This window comes from Syngnathoides biaculeatus, chromosome 20 (genome assembly GCF_019802595.1).
Source record: "Syngnathoides biaculeatus isolate LvHL_M chromosome 20, ASM1980259v1, whole genome shotgun sequence".
NCBI lineage: Eukaryota > Metazoa > Chordata > Actinopteri > Syngnathiformes > Syngnathidae > Syngnathoides > Syngnathoides biaculeatus.
The window spans coordinates 11,504,869-11,523,342 of record NC_084659.1 but is presented as its reverse complement, the minus strand read 5'-3'; the positions used below and the strand labels follow the sequence as shown (position 1 = coordinate 11,523,342).

The 18,474-nt window shown below is 44.3% G+C and overlaps 1 protein-coding gene and 1 long non-coding RNA gene across 5 annotated transcripts in view; one reads left to right on the top strand and one right to left on the bottom strand.

The window, feature by feature from the left end:
• grm8a (glutamate receptor, metabotropic 8a) overlaps positions 1-18,474 on the bottom strand; it is a 141,676-nt gene that overhangs the window by 101,676 nt on the left and 21,526 nt on the right. The window contains exon 1 of one of the 3 annotated variants that reach the window (XM_061807933.1): positions 9,096-9,360. The exons of the other annotated variants lie outside the window; for them this stretch is intronic. The gene's annotated coding sequence lies outside the window, so the exon portion shown is untranslated. Of the gene's footprint in view, positions 1-9,095; positions 9,361-18,474 lie in introns of those variants that run through there. 3 annotated transcript variants of the gene reach the window in all.
• On the top strand, positions 11,625-16,557 carry LOC133493930 (uncharacterized). Of its 2 annotated transcripts, none has more exons than XR_009793228.1 (3): positions 11,625-11,900; positions 12,337-12,498; positions 14,405-16,557. It is a non-coding gene; the product is annotated as an uncharacterized LOC133493930 (long non-coding RNA). The 2 variants fall into 2 exon arrangements; XR_009793229.1 differs by lacking the exon at positions 14,405-16,557 and adding an exon at positions 13,506-13,665.

The following is an 18,474-nucleotide window of genomic DNA, read 5'->3' as shown; positions in this document are numbered from 1 at the left end:
ATCCGAAACCTAAAGAAAGTCATTTACTTGAGGCACAATAGCAGTCGTAGGAAAATTAGGAATCATGCACATATACTGTACTGGAAATGAAGTAGGATAAAAGGATTTAAAAAAAAAAAAAAAAAAAAAAGAACGATAGTATGTTTTTTCCTTGGTGGAAGCTTTCACAAACACAGCCCTTTCGTGGAGTGTGGCCAAACATTTGTTTTTTTCTTTGCTTTTGTAAGAGCAGTTTTCACGTGGCAGCGGACACTCGCTTTGGCTTTTCACAGCGTGCGGTTTTGTGCGCGCACACCCCTGCAAGTAGAGGGACAACCCCGTGGTGAATGACCAATAACAGACTGGTCAGTGAGCTGGCAAAAGCCGGATATCCCCTTGGCACACTGCCCTCGGTGTGAGAACACACACTGCACTGAGGAGAGCAGACAGTTGGTGCTCCATGATACACCGGAAGAAAAAAAAAAAAAAAAAAAAAATAGCAGCATGCCTGAATGTGGAACTGAATTAAAAGCTAACACAGGATTGTCTTCCGCCAGGAAATTATTTCGGGCTCATTTTTTAGAGGCACCTTTGTCACGCTACCATGCGCACGAGAAGTTTTCAGTGCAAGAGGTACATTATGAGAGAAAACTACTAGAATGCAATTTCGCCGCAGCTGAGGGGAACGATTTTGTACAGTATATGTGATTAAATGAGGCTGAATTGTGTAAACTGACCAGTCCTAACATGAAAAAGTATTGAGTGAAAAAGTGCCGGTTTCAAGCAATTTCTCGCTGCTTGAAGTTTCATGGAAAAGTAAAACGAAGGGAATTACATGTTTAAAACAAGCACATATCTTTGCCTAATACAAAAGTCACCTAGCTTACAGCTAACACTCAATGCAAGAAGCTATTGATTGGTAAACAAAACTAGCAATCTTCACGTTGTAACCCTTTCAGTGACAAATGGGGGGGGAAGTGCAGCAACACAACTAGACAGACGCTTATTACCGTATTTTCCACACGATAAGGCGCACCTTCAATGAATGGCCTATTTCAAAACATTTTTTCATATATAAGGCGCACCGCATAAGGCGCATCGAATAGACGCTACAGTAGAGGTTGGGGTTACGTTATGCATCCCATTAGATGGGATCCATATATCCATACATAAGGCGCACCAGATAAGGCGCACTGTTGGCTTTTGAGAAAATTAAAGACTTTTAAGGTGCGCCCTATAGTGCCGAAAATACGGTATTAGAGTATATTCTTTATCCTCTCCAAAAAAATCTTACTGAGGAGTTGTGACCATCTTTAAACCATGAGCTGCACAGTGAATTTCTTGCTGACCACATTTCATCTTTAAATTCTATGATGTATGTTTTGTTCAAGTACAATTCTGTGGAGTGATCATTTTTTTTATTCAACTTTTTTTTTTTTTTTACTAGTGCTTTATTAACTGGCTGGAAGGGATTAATGGGATCTCAAATTCATTCAATGGCGAACGACGATTTGTCAAGGAATGAATACGACACCAAAGTCAAGACACTGAAAAGATTTTTGCAGGGGTGTTGGATTGCACAATTACGCTGTCGCTCCTAAATGCTGCAAAGTCTACTAACGCGCCAGACATCCCCATATTGTTTTCAGTCAAATCTTTGGAACAATTTCTTTCACGGCTCCACGGAGACGGGAAAGCGCCGGCGTGCCTCATCTGGCGCTTAACTGACACGCAGGTGCCAGCGATCAGCGTTGTAGGCCCGTAAAGACGCGTCTCTAATTGTTTCCTTCATAACAGCAATTTATGTTCCGCACAAGAAGCTAATCAAGTTGTTAGCAAGGGGAAGGAGTTACAGTTCCCTGCATGCCATTTCAAGTGCGTTTTTGCAAAATGGAGTCACAGTAGCTTTTGGTCTGATCTAATTTGATCCGTGCAAAAGCTGAACCCCAAAACCCAATACGCGCAGAGGTCGTGGCCCGTCCCGGCCAAACATTTTATGGCCGTTTGTGAAATATGAATAGAAAGGAAGGGAGAGGACTACATCTCGGAAAGCTGCAATCACAGACGAAAACAACCCAAAAAGGTGCCCTGTGAGTTATTTGACTAGACAGCTTTACAAGTGGCGAAGGCCAGGAAATCGAAAGCTTCCTTTATAGAGCTCTGCTCACTTTTAGCGGGTGGGGTGGCGGTGAGGGAGGGGGGCGTTTGGCATTGAGTCAGTGGAATTTCACCTTTGTCGGTTCTGCCTCACAGTTAAAGCTCACATTCAAAGAAAACTTGAATCAAATGAGTCGAGCAGTTAAGATCCAATCCACTTGGAAGGTGGGACTGGCGAAGCCCACGGCCCACCTTGAGAACCGCACTTTGCACAACTGGCAGGTACGTGCAATGTTTTTTTTTTCCCCCCTTTGTGAAAATGGTGCGAGTTTTGCTCTTCCCATTCACTCCTTTCAAAAAGGAAGCATTTTAAAAAGCACTGAAGGGCTTCTAGTCGCAAAACATTTGTGTTACGTAGATAAAAAGCAACACAAGCACACAAAGCGACTTTTTTTCCCGGACGATTCTTTTGATCTGGCGAATATTGAAGATTTCACTTTACAACTCGTGGGACTGAATCTCTCGAGAAACAAAGAGACCTCGGAATCGCATTAAGGCAGATTAAGCACCTCGGCCACGCTAAGCAGCTCGATGTTGACAACGCTAAATTGGCAACGTGACGCTGGCAAAAGTGAGATTTTTACATCCACACGTATTCGCCCGGATAAAATATACAGATATGATAATGCGGCTGATGATTTATTATGATTGGCAGGAGCTGGGCTGCTCTACAATTGCATTGCATTGATTAAAGCCCCGTTAAGAGGCTGAGGTCGGGCATCACTGTCACAGGAAAGGAACAAATACGAGAACGTAATCAAAGCCACTGAGACCACCATGAGTGGTTCAGTCAGCAAGTTCTGTCCTGCGTGTTTATATTTTTTTGTTTTTTTGTTTTTTTTTTGAGGGGGGGTGGAGAAAAAAGAAATCTTGAGAGGCCTTTCTGCATGGATTAATCCTAAGAACCACTTCGGCATGCCAAAGCCGTGGGGTCGCCCCTAAGGGGCCGCTTCTCATGTGAAGTCGAGCTGTGATGGAGATAAGCGGGGGCCGCGGTCCCAGTCGGAAGATGTGGATTACGGCGGCATTTTCCCAACCTTTGAGCCAAGGCATCTATTTTGCATTTGAGAGCACATGTCACAAACTATATGGAGACTTGACTTCTAATAGGACACAAGGTCGATATACGTGCAACTTCTTCTGCAGTATAAATGGCAACAGGTGGATACACAGGTCAGTTATACATTCTGCCATCTAGTGGAGGAACAATTAATTGTTCTGCCTGTCACTATCCAATCCAATAGATATATTGCTAATGAATGCTAATTTTCTGAAATATGTCAGTTGAAAAATCCATCAGCATAATATACTTTATAAAAACAGCAAGTAATGACAATTTACATAAGACATAAGAAAACCGTTTTTGCCATTTTTTCTTCACCACAATTGACATTGTGCCGCTGCTTCTGGAGTGCGTGCCTTGGACACCTGTGTACAGTCTCAAACGTAGGAATGTACGTAGAGACGTCAGCACTTGTGAGCTGCAGTTATAGTAGACCTTCTTGGCAGAAAATTTCCTCTTTTCCTTTCGGCTTGTGCCATTTGGGGTCGCCACAGCGTGTCATCTTTTTCCATCTAAGTCTATCTCGAGCATCTTCCTCTCTAACAACGACTGTCCTCATGTCCTCCCTCACAACATCCATCCACCTTTTCTTTGGTCTTCCTCTCACTCTTTTGCCTGGCAGCTCCACCCTCAGAGCCCTTCTACCAATATACTCACTTTCTCGCCTCCAGACATGTCCAAACCATCCAAGTCTGCACTCTCGAACCTTGTCTCCAAAACATCCAACATTGGTTGTGCCTCTAATGAGCTCATTTCTAATCCTATCAAACCAGCTCACTCCTTCATTTCTGCCACCTCCAGTTCTGCTCCCTGTCGTCTCTTCAGTGCCACCGTCTCTAATCCGTACATCATGGCCGGCCTCACCACTGTTTTATAAACTTTGCCCTTCATCCTAGCGGAGACTCTTCTGTCACACGCATCACCAGAGACCTTCCACAAACTATTCCACCCCGCTTGGACCAATTTCTTCACTTCCTTACCACGCTCTCCATTACTCTGTATTGTTGACCCCAAGTATTTGAAGTCATCCACCCTCGCGATGCATCTTCACTCTTCGCCCCTCACATATATTCTGTTTTACTTCGGCTAATCTTCATTCCTCTCCTTTCCTGTGCGCGCCTCCATCTTTCTGATTGTTCCTCCGCCTGTTCCCTGCTTTCACTGCAGATCACAATATCATCTGCGAACATCATGGTCCAAGGGGATTCCAGTCTAAGATCATCTGTCAGCCTATCCGTTACCACAGCGAACAGGAAGGGGCTCAGAGCTGATCCCTGATGCAATCCCATCTTCCCCTTAAATTCTTCTGTTACACCTACGCCACACCTCACTACTGTTGTGTTGCCCTCATACATGTTCTGTACTATTCTAACATATTTCTCCGCCACAGCAGACTTCCTGCATGCACCCTAAGTAACTCGATGTTGACAATGGTAATTTGGCAACATGTAGCTGGTAAAAGTGAGATTTTACAGATAGAGGCTGATGATTTATTTTCTTGGCAAAACTATCTCATGTCTACATTTGTTGCGGCACAGTTTCAATAATTGCTTTAAGGGTTAAAAACACCTTGGCATCAATGCCATTCGTTAGCCCACGTATGGCATTTTGCTGCACACACGGGCGCATGCAAGGCCGATCCCACGTCTAATTTGCCAAAAAAAAAAAACGAAGAAAAAAAAAAGTCACCATCCCCCGGAAGGTGCAGCTACGACGAACGACAAAGGGAATGTTCTTCCTTTTGTTTTTATGTGAAGGAAACAATCTGTTCTAATCTACAGAGGGACTTCTCGGCATCCCCTCAACTCATTTGTTCACATCCCCCGTTCCCATCAGCGGGGCAAGCCACCCACTACCTCGCTCGCGAACACACACACACACGCTCACTTCCGGATACTTGGACAGAGATGCTCTTTTATCTCTCTCTCCCTGAGCTCCTGGCGGGGAGTCGTAGCTAAGTGTGTGCGTGTCCTGCTGTGAATGTTTTCACTGTGTCACCAAACAGGAAGAAGGAAGTTCCCTCCAGCGGCTGTTATATCGCCCCCCTACCGGCGTTCCCCAAACAAAAAAAAAAGTAGGTTTCACTTAAAAAGAGCGCTGAAACAGAAAAGGTGCAGAGTAAAAAGTCGGGATAAAAATGCAACAGGAAGCCACCATTAAATGGAGCTTCGCTACATTATGCTAATGTCAGTTGCGGCCGTGCCTCGGCGGAAAAAGTTAACTTTATTTTACCCCGAGGAGCGAGCCCGCTACTTTTCCTGCGCGTTAATGCAATTCCGTAATGTCGCACCAGAGGACAATTCTGCGCATAATCCATCTTTTCATTATTGGCCACCGAGGCCATTCGCGGTGAGCACGTCCGCAGGGCGCTAATAATTTGATAATGAATAAGGCCTCGGCCAGATGAACTTGGTCAAATGCACAGAAGTTGAATGATTTGCAGTTTGTATCGCTCAAGATATTTTGCATATTTTGCCCACGCTACATTGGAATGGAATTTTTTTTTTTTTTTTTTTAGAATCGATTGTTTTAAAACATTCAAGATTCTTCAACAAAATGTAAGTGTTTCAGCCCTGAAAGGCAGCAAAGTGGCAGTGATGTAATTAATTCAGGCCCAAATCAAACTAAACGTGATGCTCCTGAAATTTTAGCAAGTTGGCATGTTAATTTCTCAATTTTATTAGGGAGAGTACATGCATTTGAATGTTTTTGTTACTTTTGGTTTCTGCGCTTGAATGTGAAGGGAGTTTGAAATATACATTTTTCTGCTGTTTGACAAAGCACTTAAAAAAAAAAAAAAAAAAAAAGGTTCAACCTCTGAATGACCAGCCGGTAAACTTCGTGTTATTAAGACACATTTTCCATCTCCTTGTGTATGAAATCAGCATTTTTCCATACACACTTTCACCAGCCGGTCAAAGAGCCCAAAAGTACTTTTACGTTGCATGACGACGCTGAAACGAATCCGCAGTAATGGGACACGAGTTTCTCTGTCAGTGTGTACAATCAGTATCTGTCTGCCTATTACACAGCCCCCCCCACACGGGGCCACTGGCGATATAGAGTTCCAAGCACTTGCAATCTCAAATAACCTGCCAATCAATGAGTGTCCTTCAATTTGCCAGTCCCCCCGTGGATGGGTTCTTAGGGTGGGTGGTTTTTGCGTCAAGGTGCAACATGATCGGCCATCTCAAGGCAACATCAGACCACAATGCGGGCGGGCGGGCACCCCCCCCCCCCACACACACACACACATCCGCCCTTCTGACCCGTGTACCATAAATATAGACGTGCCTTGAATTTCACAATATAAGCCGTCACTTGGCGTTGTGAACAAATGGACTTCAAGTGTTTCAAACCCCCTCCCAAAAAGACCATTCTGCCTTTATGTCCGCTAGCACATAATGGGAAACAGCTAGATAACATCTATGCAACTAAATTCTATAAGCTGTGCAAATAAGGCCAGTTGTGCCACGCCTGTGATGTCAGTGCTCTCGTCAATTGCAACCGAAAATGCAATAAACGACTTGACTCTCTGTTTCTAAATATGCGGATGGGTTCGAAATCCTCATCAGGCTAATATTGGCAAAAGCTTGTCGCTTCTCGGGACATACAAGTTCTGCCATCTTCGTCATGCATCGTTTAACAAGGTCACCGTCGGAATACGACTTTGATGCTAATGCTACTTCGCTAGCAATTAGTTAGCTGCCTTTTAGCGCCGGTTCACTGAGTTTACTCTGGATGAAAGTTGACTGCGGTTTCCTCAGAGCCGCCTGCAATTCGTTGATCTCATCTCTTCTCAGTTGCAAGCTGGCATTTTTCGCTGGGAAGAGTCTCTTTGTGGCGTCGAATATATATTCCTTCAATACCAAAAATATTTATTCTGTGTCTCTTATGCATTTCTTCCCACTTTTAAATTGTCCTGTGGGCTCGATCGAACCTCCATGCGGGGCAGTTCTGGCCCACGGGCTGTATGTTTGACACCCCTGCTCTAAACTGAACATGTAAACAAACGGTGGAGCAACACAAGCAGACAGTGACAGGCAAATATCGTTTGCAAATATATATATATATATATATATATATATATATATATATATATAAATTCTACTGCAAACTGCTAACTCAGCTGTTGAGTAAAACTTTGTGCATCTGTGACTGCTGCCAGGTTCCGCACATCAGAAAAAGCATCAAGAAATCAACAAACTGACTTTATATTCTGTTATTGGAATTGCAGAACAGCTTGTATCTTAAAGCGCCAATATTTTTAAAGAAAAAATAATCCTTCGGTGTCTATTTCAAAACATTTTTTTTTTGAACAAATGCAAGCAAACCGTGTCAAAAAGAGACCAGTTGGAAATTGAAGAGTTGAACCTTCGCGGGAACTCACACGTCTGGTGACCAGCTTTAATGTCTTTGTTAGTGAAAATCGGCCTCCGGGGTGGGGGGAACGTACGGAACACGGCAAGAATGTGCGCCGAGGTGCTGATGGACAGCAAGTTCAGTCCGGATTGGAAAAGGTTAGTCAGAAATGCCAATTAACATGCTGCTAGACATCAGCAGCTGACAGCTCACAGATCCTTCTTTTCAGAACACGCACGCTGTCAAAATCCATCACAAACACACACACACACACACACACCTACATGGACCTTGATCTCCTCGGAGGAATTAAATGCAGGCAGACAGGCGACTTAAACCGCTCGCTTAAACTGCGGAAAAATAGCATTTCCCAAATAAGACATGAATATGCAGAAGATAAATGCAGCCTTGGAAAATGAAAAAAAAAAAATGTCAGCCAAGCCAATTAAGGGATATTTCCTCCCCCCCTCCATGTGACACACACCGGGAGGCTCGGGCATAACAATGGAAGGGAGCGAGCATGTTGAAGGGGGCAAAGATGAAAGAGATGCTGCGGCATAAAAGACGCGACGACGTTCGATGCCAGACAGCACGAGCGCGTGGCCGCGGCTCGCTTTGACAGAAGTCTCTTGTTACGAAAAGAAGAATCTTACACACACACACACGTCCACATGCTGACCTAAAAGCATCAGGTCAGATATCGGTCAACAAAAAAAAAAAAAAAAGAAAAGAAAAAGGCAGGGCTCGCTCTCTGGAACGTCTGAAGATGACCTAAACCACTACGGACGATTGCATCACTGCGAATCAGAAGGGCCTCGGTCGCGTTGTGGGCCACCAGCACGTGCGCGACATCATTCGAGATCGACTTTGCTTGGTGATGGGGAAAAAACGGAAAGCGGTGCCCGAAGAAGGTCAGCCAACGCAACGCCGGCTTCATTTTGTTATTTCTTTACCTGTTTAGTTGTGTAATTAATCCCGGCTTGCAGTTCAGCGCAGCCGCCATTTCAGTTTCCGCTCACAGTTGACGAAACCGCTGTGTGAGACGTTCAGTGACAATATGATAAAAACTCATACATGTATTCTTGTATTTGAACGCTTTAACAATGGACCTTTCCGACCTGTCAATCCCTCGTACAATAATAGCCAATCAGATAGCCCCATTATCTTAACACACCCCTCTCGCCACAAGCAATGCCGGTTGTCAATAGCGTGTGCCTGGAAAAGTTCATGACACAAAGAAAATGGTCCTCAGATGCGCTTGGGGAACATGCAATTCTGATGAAAGATATCCTGCGAGGTTACAAGGGGCCCCGCTTGATTCATTTTCCAAACCCTAAAATACAGTTCACAAAGTGTCTACGATGGATTAAAGCTTGCGGAAGAGCGGATGTACAACTAAATGTGGACAATATCAACAAACACTAGCGAGGGAAAAGTATCTGGGTTTCATTACGAGCCAAGTCAAATGAATACACCCACTCACTTATGAAGACTACAATATTACTAGTGATCTTTCCAAGTAAAAAGTACTCACCCTGCTTTAACATGCGCAGTATGATTCCACTATTTTATCCTGTTGGATTTCAATATGAAGTTTGTGAGACGCCAAACATTTTTGCGTCGATCGCCAACATTTCGCTGTAACTCTGACATTGCGTGCTTCTCTGTCCAAAATCTTATTTTCGTGTAAATATCCTTGCGTGAAATATTTGAAACCTCTCTGTAGAACTCTGTTGGACAGGTCTGACGCATTCGGCAATAAAACATACCCCGTTATTATCTGGAATAGGCGATAGAGAATCCACTTCAAACATGTTCTGTTCAGTCGCTATGTTGGAAGCTTGTGGGACATGGCAACTGTAGCTAAGGGGGCGGAGTTTAAGATCGCCATGGAAACGGTCCATTCGTGTATTCTGCTTTGCAACGCGGGATTGGCATTGGGAGAAGTGCACAGACAGCGCCCCCTAGTGTGCGCACTGAAACACCACGACTGGAATACCTTGTGCAACAAGCAAGATTTTCGGAACGAGCATTTGGATGTGAAAACGTAACCAAGTTCCAACATCAAAAAGTTCCATAATTCCAGTGGCAATAAGCTACACCCAAGAATGTTCTTCGTCTTTATGAACGACATCAGATTAAAACGAATTTCCTGACAATTGCAAGACATAAAGGTGGAATGAAAAAGAAGCGTTCAATTCCCTCTCAAGCAAACACAAATCAGCGCAGTCCCGCCGATAAGTCCGCAGATCCCATTTTAACGTGACTGTAGATAAGCGTCGCCGTCAGGTGTGCGCGCCTGTGATGAATCCGCCGTTATTAGCGGGAGGCGCTGACGCCCCGAGGCCTTGCTGGGTTTGTTCCGACGAGACCGACAGCTCGGGTTTAACGTTTCCTCTCCCGCTCTCTCTCAATTTCCGTCCATTGCCTCGCCGGCAGATTGTGTCTGCATTTCCTCTCCCTCCACTTTTAATCACCCAAAAAAAGCTCGCCCTCCGCGTCTTATCGAAACCTCGACATTCCAATGCAGCTGGCGCCGATCGCAGTCTGGCGCTTTTCAAAAACGCAATCACAATGGAGCGCCTCGGATCCGCGGACGGAATCCGTGTCTATCGGAGCGTGTATCGGAGTGACATTAATACGTGTAAATGCCTGTAAACTGTGTGTGTGAGGAAAAACACAAATGCAATATGTCTAGCGGCGTGACATTTGAAAAGGTCGCCTTTTAGGTGTTGATACGTTCGAGCAGAACGACACGCCGACGGAGACGGCAGGCACGCTGAAGCGTAACCGAAGTCATTATTGGGCCAGAAATGTGAACAGAAACCCAAATTTTGTACGGAATTGGACAAGATGGCTCATATTCTTGGATTGAGCTAAAACAGCATTACTACCCCCCCCCCCATCCAATCACCCGCAAAGTCCCTTCATCCTCTCGTGATTGTTTAGCCATTAATAATCACAAAAACATCCAAATGACACTGATTGACGAGTACATCTCGGATAAGATAGTTGTTAATTAGCTCACTGGTGGGTTCGCTTCCCGTTTGCTGCAGTTTATCGACGCTCATTTGTCTATTTCGGTGAAGGGGGCGTGTATTCTTTCCAATGCTCGAATTTGGAAGGGAAGAAGGGAGGCCGGAGCACCGGAAAAAAAACGTTGGATGAGGCATGCACAATGATCTTAAAAAAAAAAAAAAAAAAAAAAAGACTGGATAGCGCAGACACATCAAGCGGTATGTCGATTGGTTGAAGCCAGTAGGCCGCCATCTTGGTACTCCCAAAATGTGTGGGGCCAGAGTTTACAGGTTGGATTATGGCGGGGTTTTCTCAAAGTTCGACATGTAGAATTAATACTGGTCGTGTGCTTTTGACATTTTTTCAGTTCTGGTAACATGAAGGATTTTTAATTTGACTTTGTAAGCCAAAAATGGCAAAGTGCATAGAAAAGACGTAGAACACCGTGATGACAAAGAAACCTTGCATATTACCTCGGGCCTGATTTCCGTGACAAAGTTAACTTTTAACAAAATACCCTGGGAAGCACTATCATCATAACGTAGCAAAAAAAAAAAAAAAAAAAACTAAGCATTTTTTGTCATAAAACATTACATTTTAAGTCAATCAATTCGATATATTTTTGGAAATAAGGACTCGCAATGGGAAAAACATATGCTAAACGCATTGTTCATTTGTTGTCTCTGACGTATTCCAAACAGAAAATTTCAACTTGTTTCCTCGCATTTGAAAATCAAATTCAATTTGTGTTCAGTATTGTGAAATTCATCAAAAAATTTTACATATGCATTTTCTTGCTTAGCCACTGATGAAGTTTGGGAAAAATATTTATATTTATAATAGCTTTTTTGTGAAACAGTCGGCCTTTAAAGGTGAAGAAGAGGGTGAACAGTGAACAACAACCGTAACCAAGACATCAGAAAAAAAAAAAATACCTTTACAAACTAAATCTTTCTAACGTACCTGTGGAATGTTTTCTGGCGAAACTGGCGAGTAACGCTGTTAATCGCTGTTTCTGCACAGGTCGGCAAGGTTTTTTTGGGAGTATCAAGATGGCGGCTACAGTTTTGGTGGCCAACTAGCCATCCCGTTTTTTTTTTTTTTTTTTTTTTTTTTTTTAAGATCAGTGGGCATCCACAATAAGGGTTAATTTGAAAACTTACAGCATTGTTACACTCTCAATGTTCTTTCCGCAAGCACAGACTTGTTCAATTGCATCATCGGCAGTTGTGTTTGTTAACTTTGAAGGCCAATCAACACTCTGATCCCGCGGGCGAGACACGTCGGCTGGAACCACTCGAGCAGACGATGACGCGCGAAAGTGAGAGCGTCGCCGTATGGTTTTCGCCTGTATTTCGGTCATCAGCACCTGCAGAGTGCCGCTGCACACACGCGACGACCTTTGAAATCATCGCCCCCATTTTTTTTTCTTTTTTCGTGTGAAGCCTTTCACCACCACTGCGCTGTGACTCATGTTTATCATTTTTTAATCCCACTGTTGCTACTCCAAAGCTGTAGTTCAGACAGATTTCTCACGTATACGGCCGTATATCACAAATCATACCGATTCTGCAAATTTCCGTTTGCTTTTTCCCAGAATGGCGCTAGTCTACTCTCTTGTGGGGAAAACCCAAAGCTGGGGGAGTTCCAAACGTAGCCTGCATCAAAGATTTCTGTCGCAGCAGGCATGATGTTTAGTGCAGTGGCAAATGTTGATTTCGATTGGCAAAATACTTTCATTTCTGGTAACTTTCCAGGAAATCCTTGGCCCTGATCGAGCACCGCCGAGCCGGACACCTCACCACGGGCGGCTCTCGGCTACCTGTCACAATCGTTCAAATCGTTAACGATGCGCTATTGGTGACGCTGACCTATCTAGATGGGAGCTATACGGGGATATTACTTGACTGCAACAAAAAGTGAGTGTCATTTTTTATCTTGACTTAGATCATTTGTGGCTCAAATTAATTCGACTTAGCTCGTAGCTAATGTAGCGTGCATGCTCGCTAGTTAGCTGCCTGGACCTCATCACAAATACATGGGATTATTGTAGCTGACATTGTAGCTTTCTTGGTAGCATTCTAGCTCATGGTCGTGTTGTTCTAACAGCTGACAATAACAATTGAATGCTGTGTTTTCACCACAAGGGTGTCATATAGTTGTCAAGATAGACGTTCCATTTACTAAGATTGACAATGGCTTCATCGGAACAATAGCTAATGTCAGTGAGTTCATTTATAGCTTATTGTTAGCCTAATCATACAGATCAGCTCCTTCGTTATTCACTAAAAATAAGGAATAGATCATCGGCTTTCAGTAGATATGTAATCTTTCAAAACATTTTTCTTCTCCCATCACTGATTCTCTTTGGTGAATCTCTCTTCCAAATATCTGAGGTATTGTAGCCTGGCATCTTTTTGATCATTCTACTTCGTAAACGTAGACATTAACTTCGGATATTATCATTATGGAGATCTACAATAAAAATCATTGAAAAACTGTTTTTCCCCTCTGTTATTTTGACACAATTTGCTTCGGTAGGTTCTGATGATTTTTTGCTCTCCGTAAGGATTTTTTTTGGTGGTTGGCGTGCCGAATAATTGACAGGTATGCAAATGTAACTACGCATGCCTCCGAGTATGCTAATTTCCCTGCTAGTATAAACGGGAAAGACCAGTAACTCACTGCCAAATAATCTGAATCTCCCACAAAAAAAGTCGAGGCTTAGTCTTATCCTTAAACTAGTGATTTTCAACATTTGGTACTAGTAGCACAAGTAGTATCCAATGTCCGTGGTGTAGTACACAAAATCATCTCACGACAGTTGAGCTCTATTTAACTTTAGAGCTCAACACATTTGCATTTAATGTTGGAGTGTTGACATTTAAAAGCATTCATTTTTTTTTTTTTTTTAAATCTGTTCCAGATGAGGTTAAACTGCCCTTCAGCTCCGCGCCTCCATCCTCCCCTTCACTTCCCATCATTCCCTCATGTCCTCCGCATCCTATTCTCCCATCTCCCTCCATTTGGAATTTATTAGCTATGACAAACGGAGGGAACACAAAACAAAAGCGGCTGTCATTCACGGGTGCACTGAATAGGAGAAAGGGGGGGGGGAACGTATGCTGCTGGGAGCGGGCGATCTCATTTGGCAAAAAAAAAAAAAAAATACGATGGGTGAGTGGAGCGAGGGGAGGGAGGGAGGGATTGGGGGGGGGCAGAGCAGGAGTTGTGGTAGACGAAAAGGAGCAAATGAGCTGGATGGCGAGAGGCAAAAAAAAATAAATAAAAAAATAATAATAAAATAAAAAGACTTTTGATTTCTTGTTGCTCCAAAATGGATTTCAAGGCTCATCTGCTTTGGGTGATGCTGTGATGTTCACAGCACAACAGCCTCTTGATAAAAAAAAAAAAAAAAAAAAAAAAAAAAGAGCCTTAGTGGGCCTGCCAACAGGGGAAAATAATGGATTAGATGATAATGAGAGAGCGAACGGAGGATGGAGGGGACGTTTATATTGGAGCAGAAAGCGGAGAAGTCATAAGACGCTAATAAGGGGAGCTCGCACTTTCTTAACCCCCCCACCCCCACCCCCCCAATCAACACAACATTGCAAGCTCATCTGTGGGCATCGTCTCATAAAAGCACTTATCAGACTTAAAGTGGGGCTAACAAAGACAGAATTGAAGTTTATAACTCAATCTCGGCGCCCCTCTAAAACGTGGCTCCCGCGTCCGGGGCGACCATAAACACCTAATGAAAACACCCGGCGCTGATAGGACTCTTTACCCCGGAGCTAATGTGCCAGCGCTTCTGTGTTTTCACAGATAAGCCAGACAGAGCTGCTTTTTTTTTTTTTTTTGGTGCGGAGTGCGCTCAGGTACCGTAAAGACGACAGCCGGCTGTTTTGCGCCAGACTGAAGTTGCCGTCGGTGCGTCTGCGCCTGCCTCGGAGGTGCAAGTCAGCCGCGACGGCGAGCAGAGAATTCAAAAGCCGCAGGCCAAGCGGGACCCTTCCTCCGGTAACCGAGCGGCCGTGCGCGCCACCTTCTGGTCTCGGTGGCGGCCCTCCGGCTTGCCAAAGTCCTGCGGGCGACGCGTAAACTAGCGCGTCGCCTCTTTTCGACGAGCTCCGAGACTTCGAGACACCCCGAGGGCCGGACCTGAACGTAAGAAGTGTTAACAAGCATGAGCGCTTCGTAGAGGGATCTTTGTGCTGCTCTGTTTGAGTCCAAATTTGTTTTATGTGGCTATTGATTATTAAGTATTGTACTGTATTTCCCATGTGAAGATTGCATATCCCGCTGTTGCTCTTGGTATCTTCCATGAAACGACAACAGAATATTGTACCTTATAGAGCTCGTGCACTTACGTCATAAAAATCACGTGACTTTTGTTTACGTCGCCATATTGCCAGTCAAGCTAAGCATTGGTCAATGCTAGGTCGGTTGGAGACGACACAAAAATATGTCTTATGTCTGGGCACGACGCCCAGAGCATTGTCCGGATACTGTTAGACATTAAGAAGGTGAAAATACACGAAGGTGCTTGGAAAAATTAGAGGACTCCTGCATAGAGGACTCTTATTCAATGCCGAAGTTGATGTTTTCGCCGAAAAGAAATTGGACTGTTAATTCGCTTGTCTTGGACGACTGGATCTACACATGGATCTGGTGAGTTAATCGTCGAGATTTACACGTAAAAGATTGAAAGTGTAGAAAAGTTTGGACGCATACGAATACTTTGTTGCTGGATCTGCTCTCATCAAGAATGCATCCCACATAGTGACGGTTTTGACAGCTTGTGAACGCGGAAGTGTGTTCGGCGACACGTTAACCTCTGCCGGAATCCATTGATCTTTTCAGCTAGTATTCAATACAAATATATTTAAATAAATGACCCCTGGTTTTACACAAACTCGCATTCATTAACTATGAGGAAAAAAAAAAAAAAGGAAAAGTCGTCTCCACGGAACGTACACGGAAGCGATTGAGGCCACAATTAACCTCCGTAAACTTCTGCAACAGAGTTTTTTTTTGATACGCATTGTTCTCAAACGAGCCAACTTGGCATTATCAATACTTTTTGGTAATTTGAGATTGAGAAGAGTAATTCCTACCTGAAATGAAGCGATCGCTACACAAGTGTGTGTATTTTGGTTGGGCACCATTCGCCATGTTTAATTACCGAAATTTGTCGCTATTTTCTGGTCTTTTCAGTTGGTATTCCATAGAATGATCGATTAGAATATCTGTCTCATCTGTTGTGACAACCAACAGCACAACAGGTCTCGGGTATTGTAAATATTCTCGTCCCACGTCAAGCAGCTCTGTTTGACCGCCAATATGGCGCCGTGAAAATGATGACGTCACGTGCACGAGAACTCTATTGGGAGCGGTCTAAACATGTACACAAAGTTTATTTCTTTTGAATCCAGAAGTCACCAAAGCAGTTTTGTCAACTATTACTCATTTTAGAGGCTTGCTCACTCATAAGAAAACGCCCGGCAGTGACGTGCGCTGAGGTCAGACTGACAAATTTGCATTTCATTGGCTGCCCGACAAAACGGGTCAAATTTTCTGTCATCATCTTTCAAGCAGATCTTACATTTCTGACTGTCCAGTGTTGAGAACGGTTCCGGGTCGGCTATAAAATCTTTGCCGCTTCACGTCGCGCACAAGGCGAGCCGACGAGTTTGTTTCGACTTCCTGAATCAAGGCCGCGCATCCGCATTGAGGAGGAACCTCAAAACGATTACAATGAACTTCACACATCCGCCCAATTAACTGCTTGAAACAAAATCTTAAAGGTCCTGACACCCTCGTCGTAAACGGGTGGGGGGTGGAGCAGGTGACCGGCCCCATTTTCCCACGAGTCCTGGCCCTCCCGCAGGCCACCTGTACTCGGGCACCGCTGGCTGATGAATTTTTCAACAGGACACGCAGAGCCTCGTCACGTTCCTGCACCCCCGCCGCTCGCTAAAAATAGCTTGAAGACGGCGCAGAAATGGTTCGATAATTGCTATGGGCCAGAAATCGCTTGTAAGATCGACAATATATTAAATTTGTCAAGCGGGTACGGCGTACGGTGACGGCTCGAAAAAGCGCAAATCAAAACTCGCCACTTCATTTCCATTCTGGGGGGGGGGGGGGGCGCATCATGCACCCGTCAGAACAAGACGACGTTTGATTCCGAGCTCACCTTCGCTGCGGCGGCTTCGGCTTTAGATTCACATTAACTGCAGAGAAGGCCCTCGTACATAAATATTCATATTCACACATACACGCGCACACAGTTTCAGGGCCCCTGTAGTCCCAATTACAGTCATAATTACTGCCAGGCAGGAATAAGACGATGGAAAACTGCTTCTTTTTTCAAAGATGGAAAAAAAAAAAGACTACATAATTTCATGGCATTAATGTGGTGGGAGGAAGAAGTGACCAAAGGAAGTGGAAGGGGTCACCGTGATGCTACACTGGCTTGCAGTAAGGCGAAAATAACTACTGTAGTTTTCCCATTTAACTACTGATACTTTAATAATATCCCACGATCAGCCAGGAAAGAAGGAAAAAAAAAAAAGTCTCAAATTTACCACCGTGATTCATAGACCGAACATTTAGATCAACACGCGGCGCAGTCGCTTCCTTGACGGCGGCGTTTCTGTTCAGGGACCATCACAAGATTTAAACCCAAACTGACACGCAGCCAAATCAAGAGAAATACAAAATAATGGAGTCAAAATCTCGTCTTGGGGAAAAATGACAGGCGAGCGAGGGAACGATGGGAGGAGAAAAAAAAAAAAACCACATCACCCCGTTTGCTTGGATGGAGAGTGACATTTGCGTCACATGACCACCTCCCCCCTACATCCCTGGGCACTTACAAGTTCATTTTCAGGAATGTCTTTCTATATTCAATCATAAAGTAGCAGCTGACAAAGGTTTTCTTTTTTTTTTTTGTGCTGATAAAACTAAATGCCTAAACATTCATAAAAGTGAAAATGTTGATACATTTATTCAATTATACTGCCCCCAGGTGGCCACGGTGCATGAGGAGCGGCACGATGTACATCAAATTGGAGCAAAAATGTCTCAAAATCTGATTTACATTCCATTTAGTTAAGTCATTACTGGATAGCGGCACGGTGGGCTCAGCTAGTATAGCGTTGGCCTCACAGTTCTGAGGACCCGGGTTCGATCCCGGCCCCGCCTGTGTGGAGTTTGCATGTTCTCCCCGTGCCTTGCGTGGGTTTTCTCTGGGCAATCGGGTTTCCTCCCACATCCCAAAAACATGCAACATAAATTGTAAACTCCAAATTGCCCGTAGGTGTGATTGTGAGTGTAGCCGTTTGTCTCGATGTGCCCTGCGATTGGCTGGCGACCACTTCAGGGTGTGCCCCGGCCTCCTGCCCGTTGACAGCTGGGATAGGCTCCAGCACTCCCCGCAACCCTTGTGAGGATAAGCGGCAGAGAAAATGATGGATGGATGGCATTACTGGATACTTTTAGAAAATGCGATAGAGTGCTATCATTTTTGTTTTTGGGAGACTTTAGAGCAGCTTTATGGAACGGATTCCAATGTGCAAAGATGTTTTGAGGTACGAGCGTTTTCAGTCACAAGAGAACAAATTTAACTCTTATCTCAAACCGCAAAAACAAAACTCTGGTTTAATGCAGGTGAGGCTTGAATGACAGCAAATAGACTGCAAGCGGGGGAAGGATATTGGTTTTGCCTACTGGATGCACCTGATGCACTGCCCCCAACCCCCCACCCCAACACACAAACAAAATCAAAAAGCTGCTACGGCAGCAGAAATCTGACAGCTCAAGTCGACACGTTCTGCTCTTTCATTGCATTTCCCTTTTCCCCTTCTCGCCGCGCGCTGCCTCACTTTCTC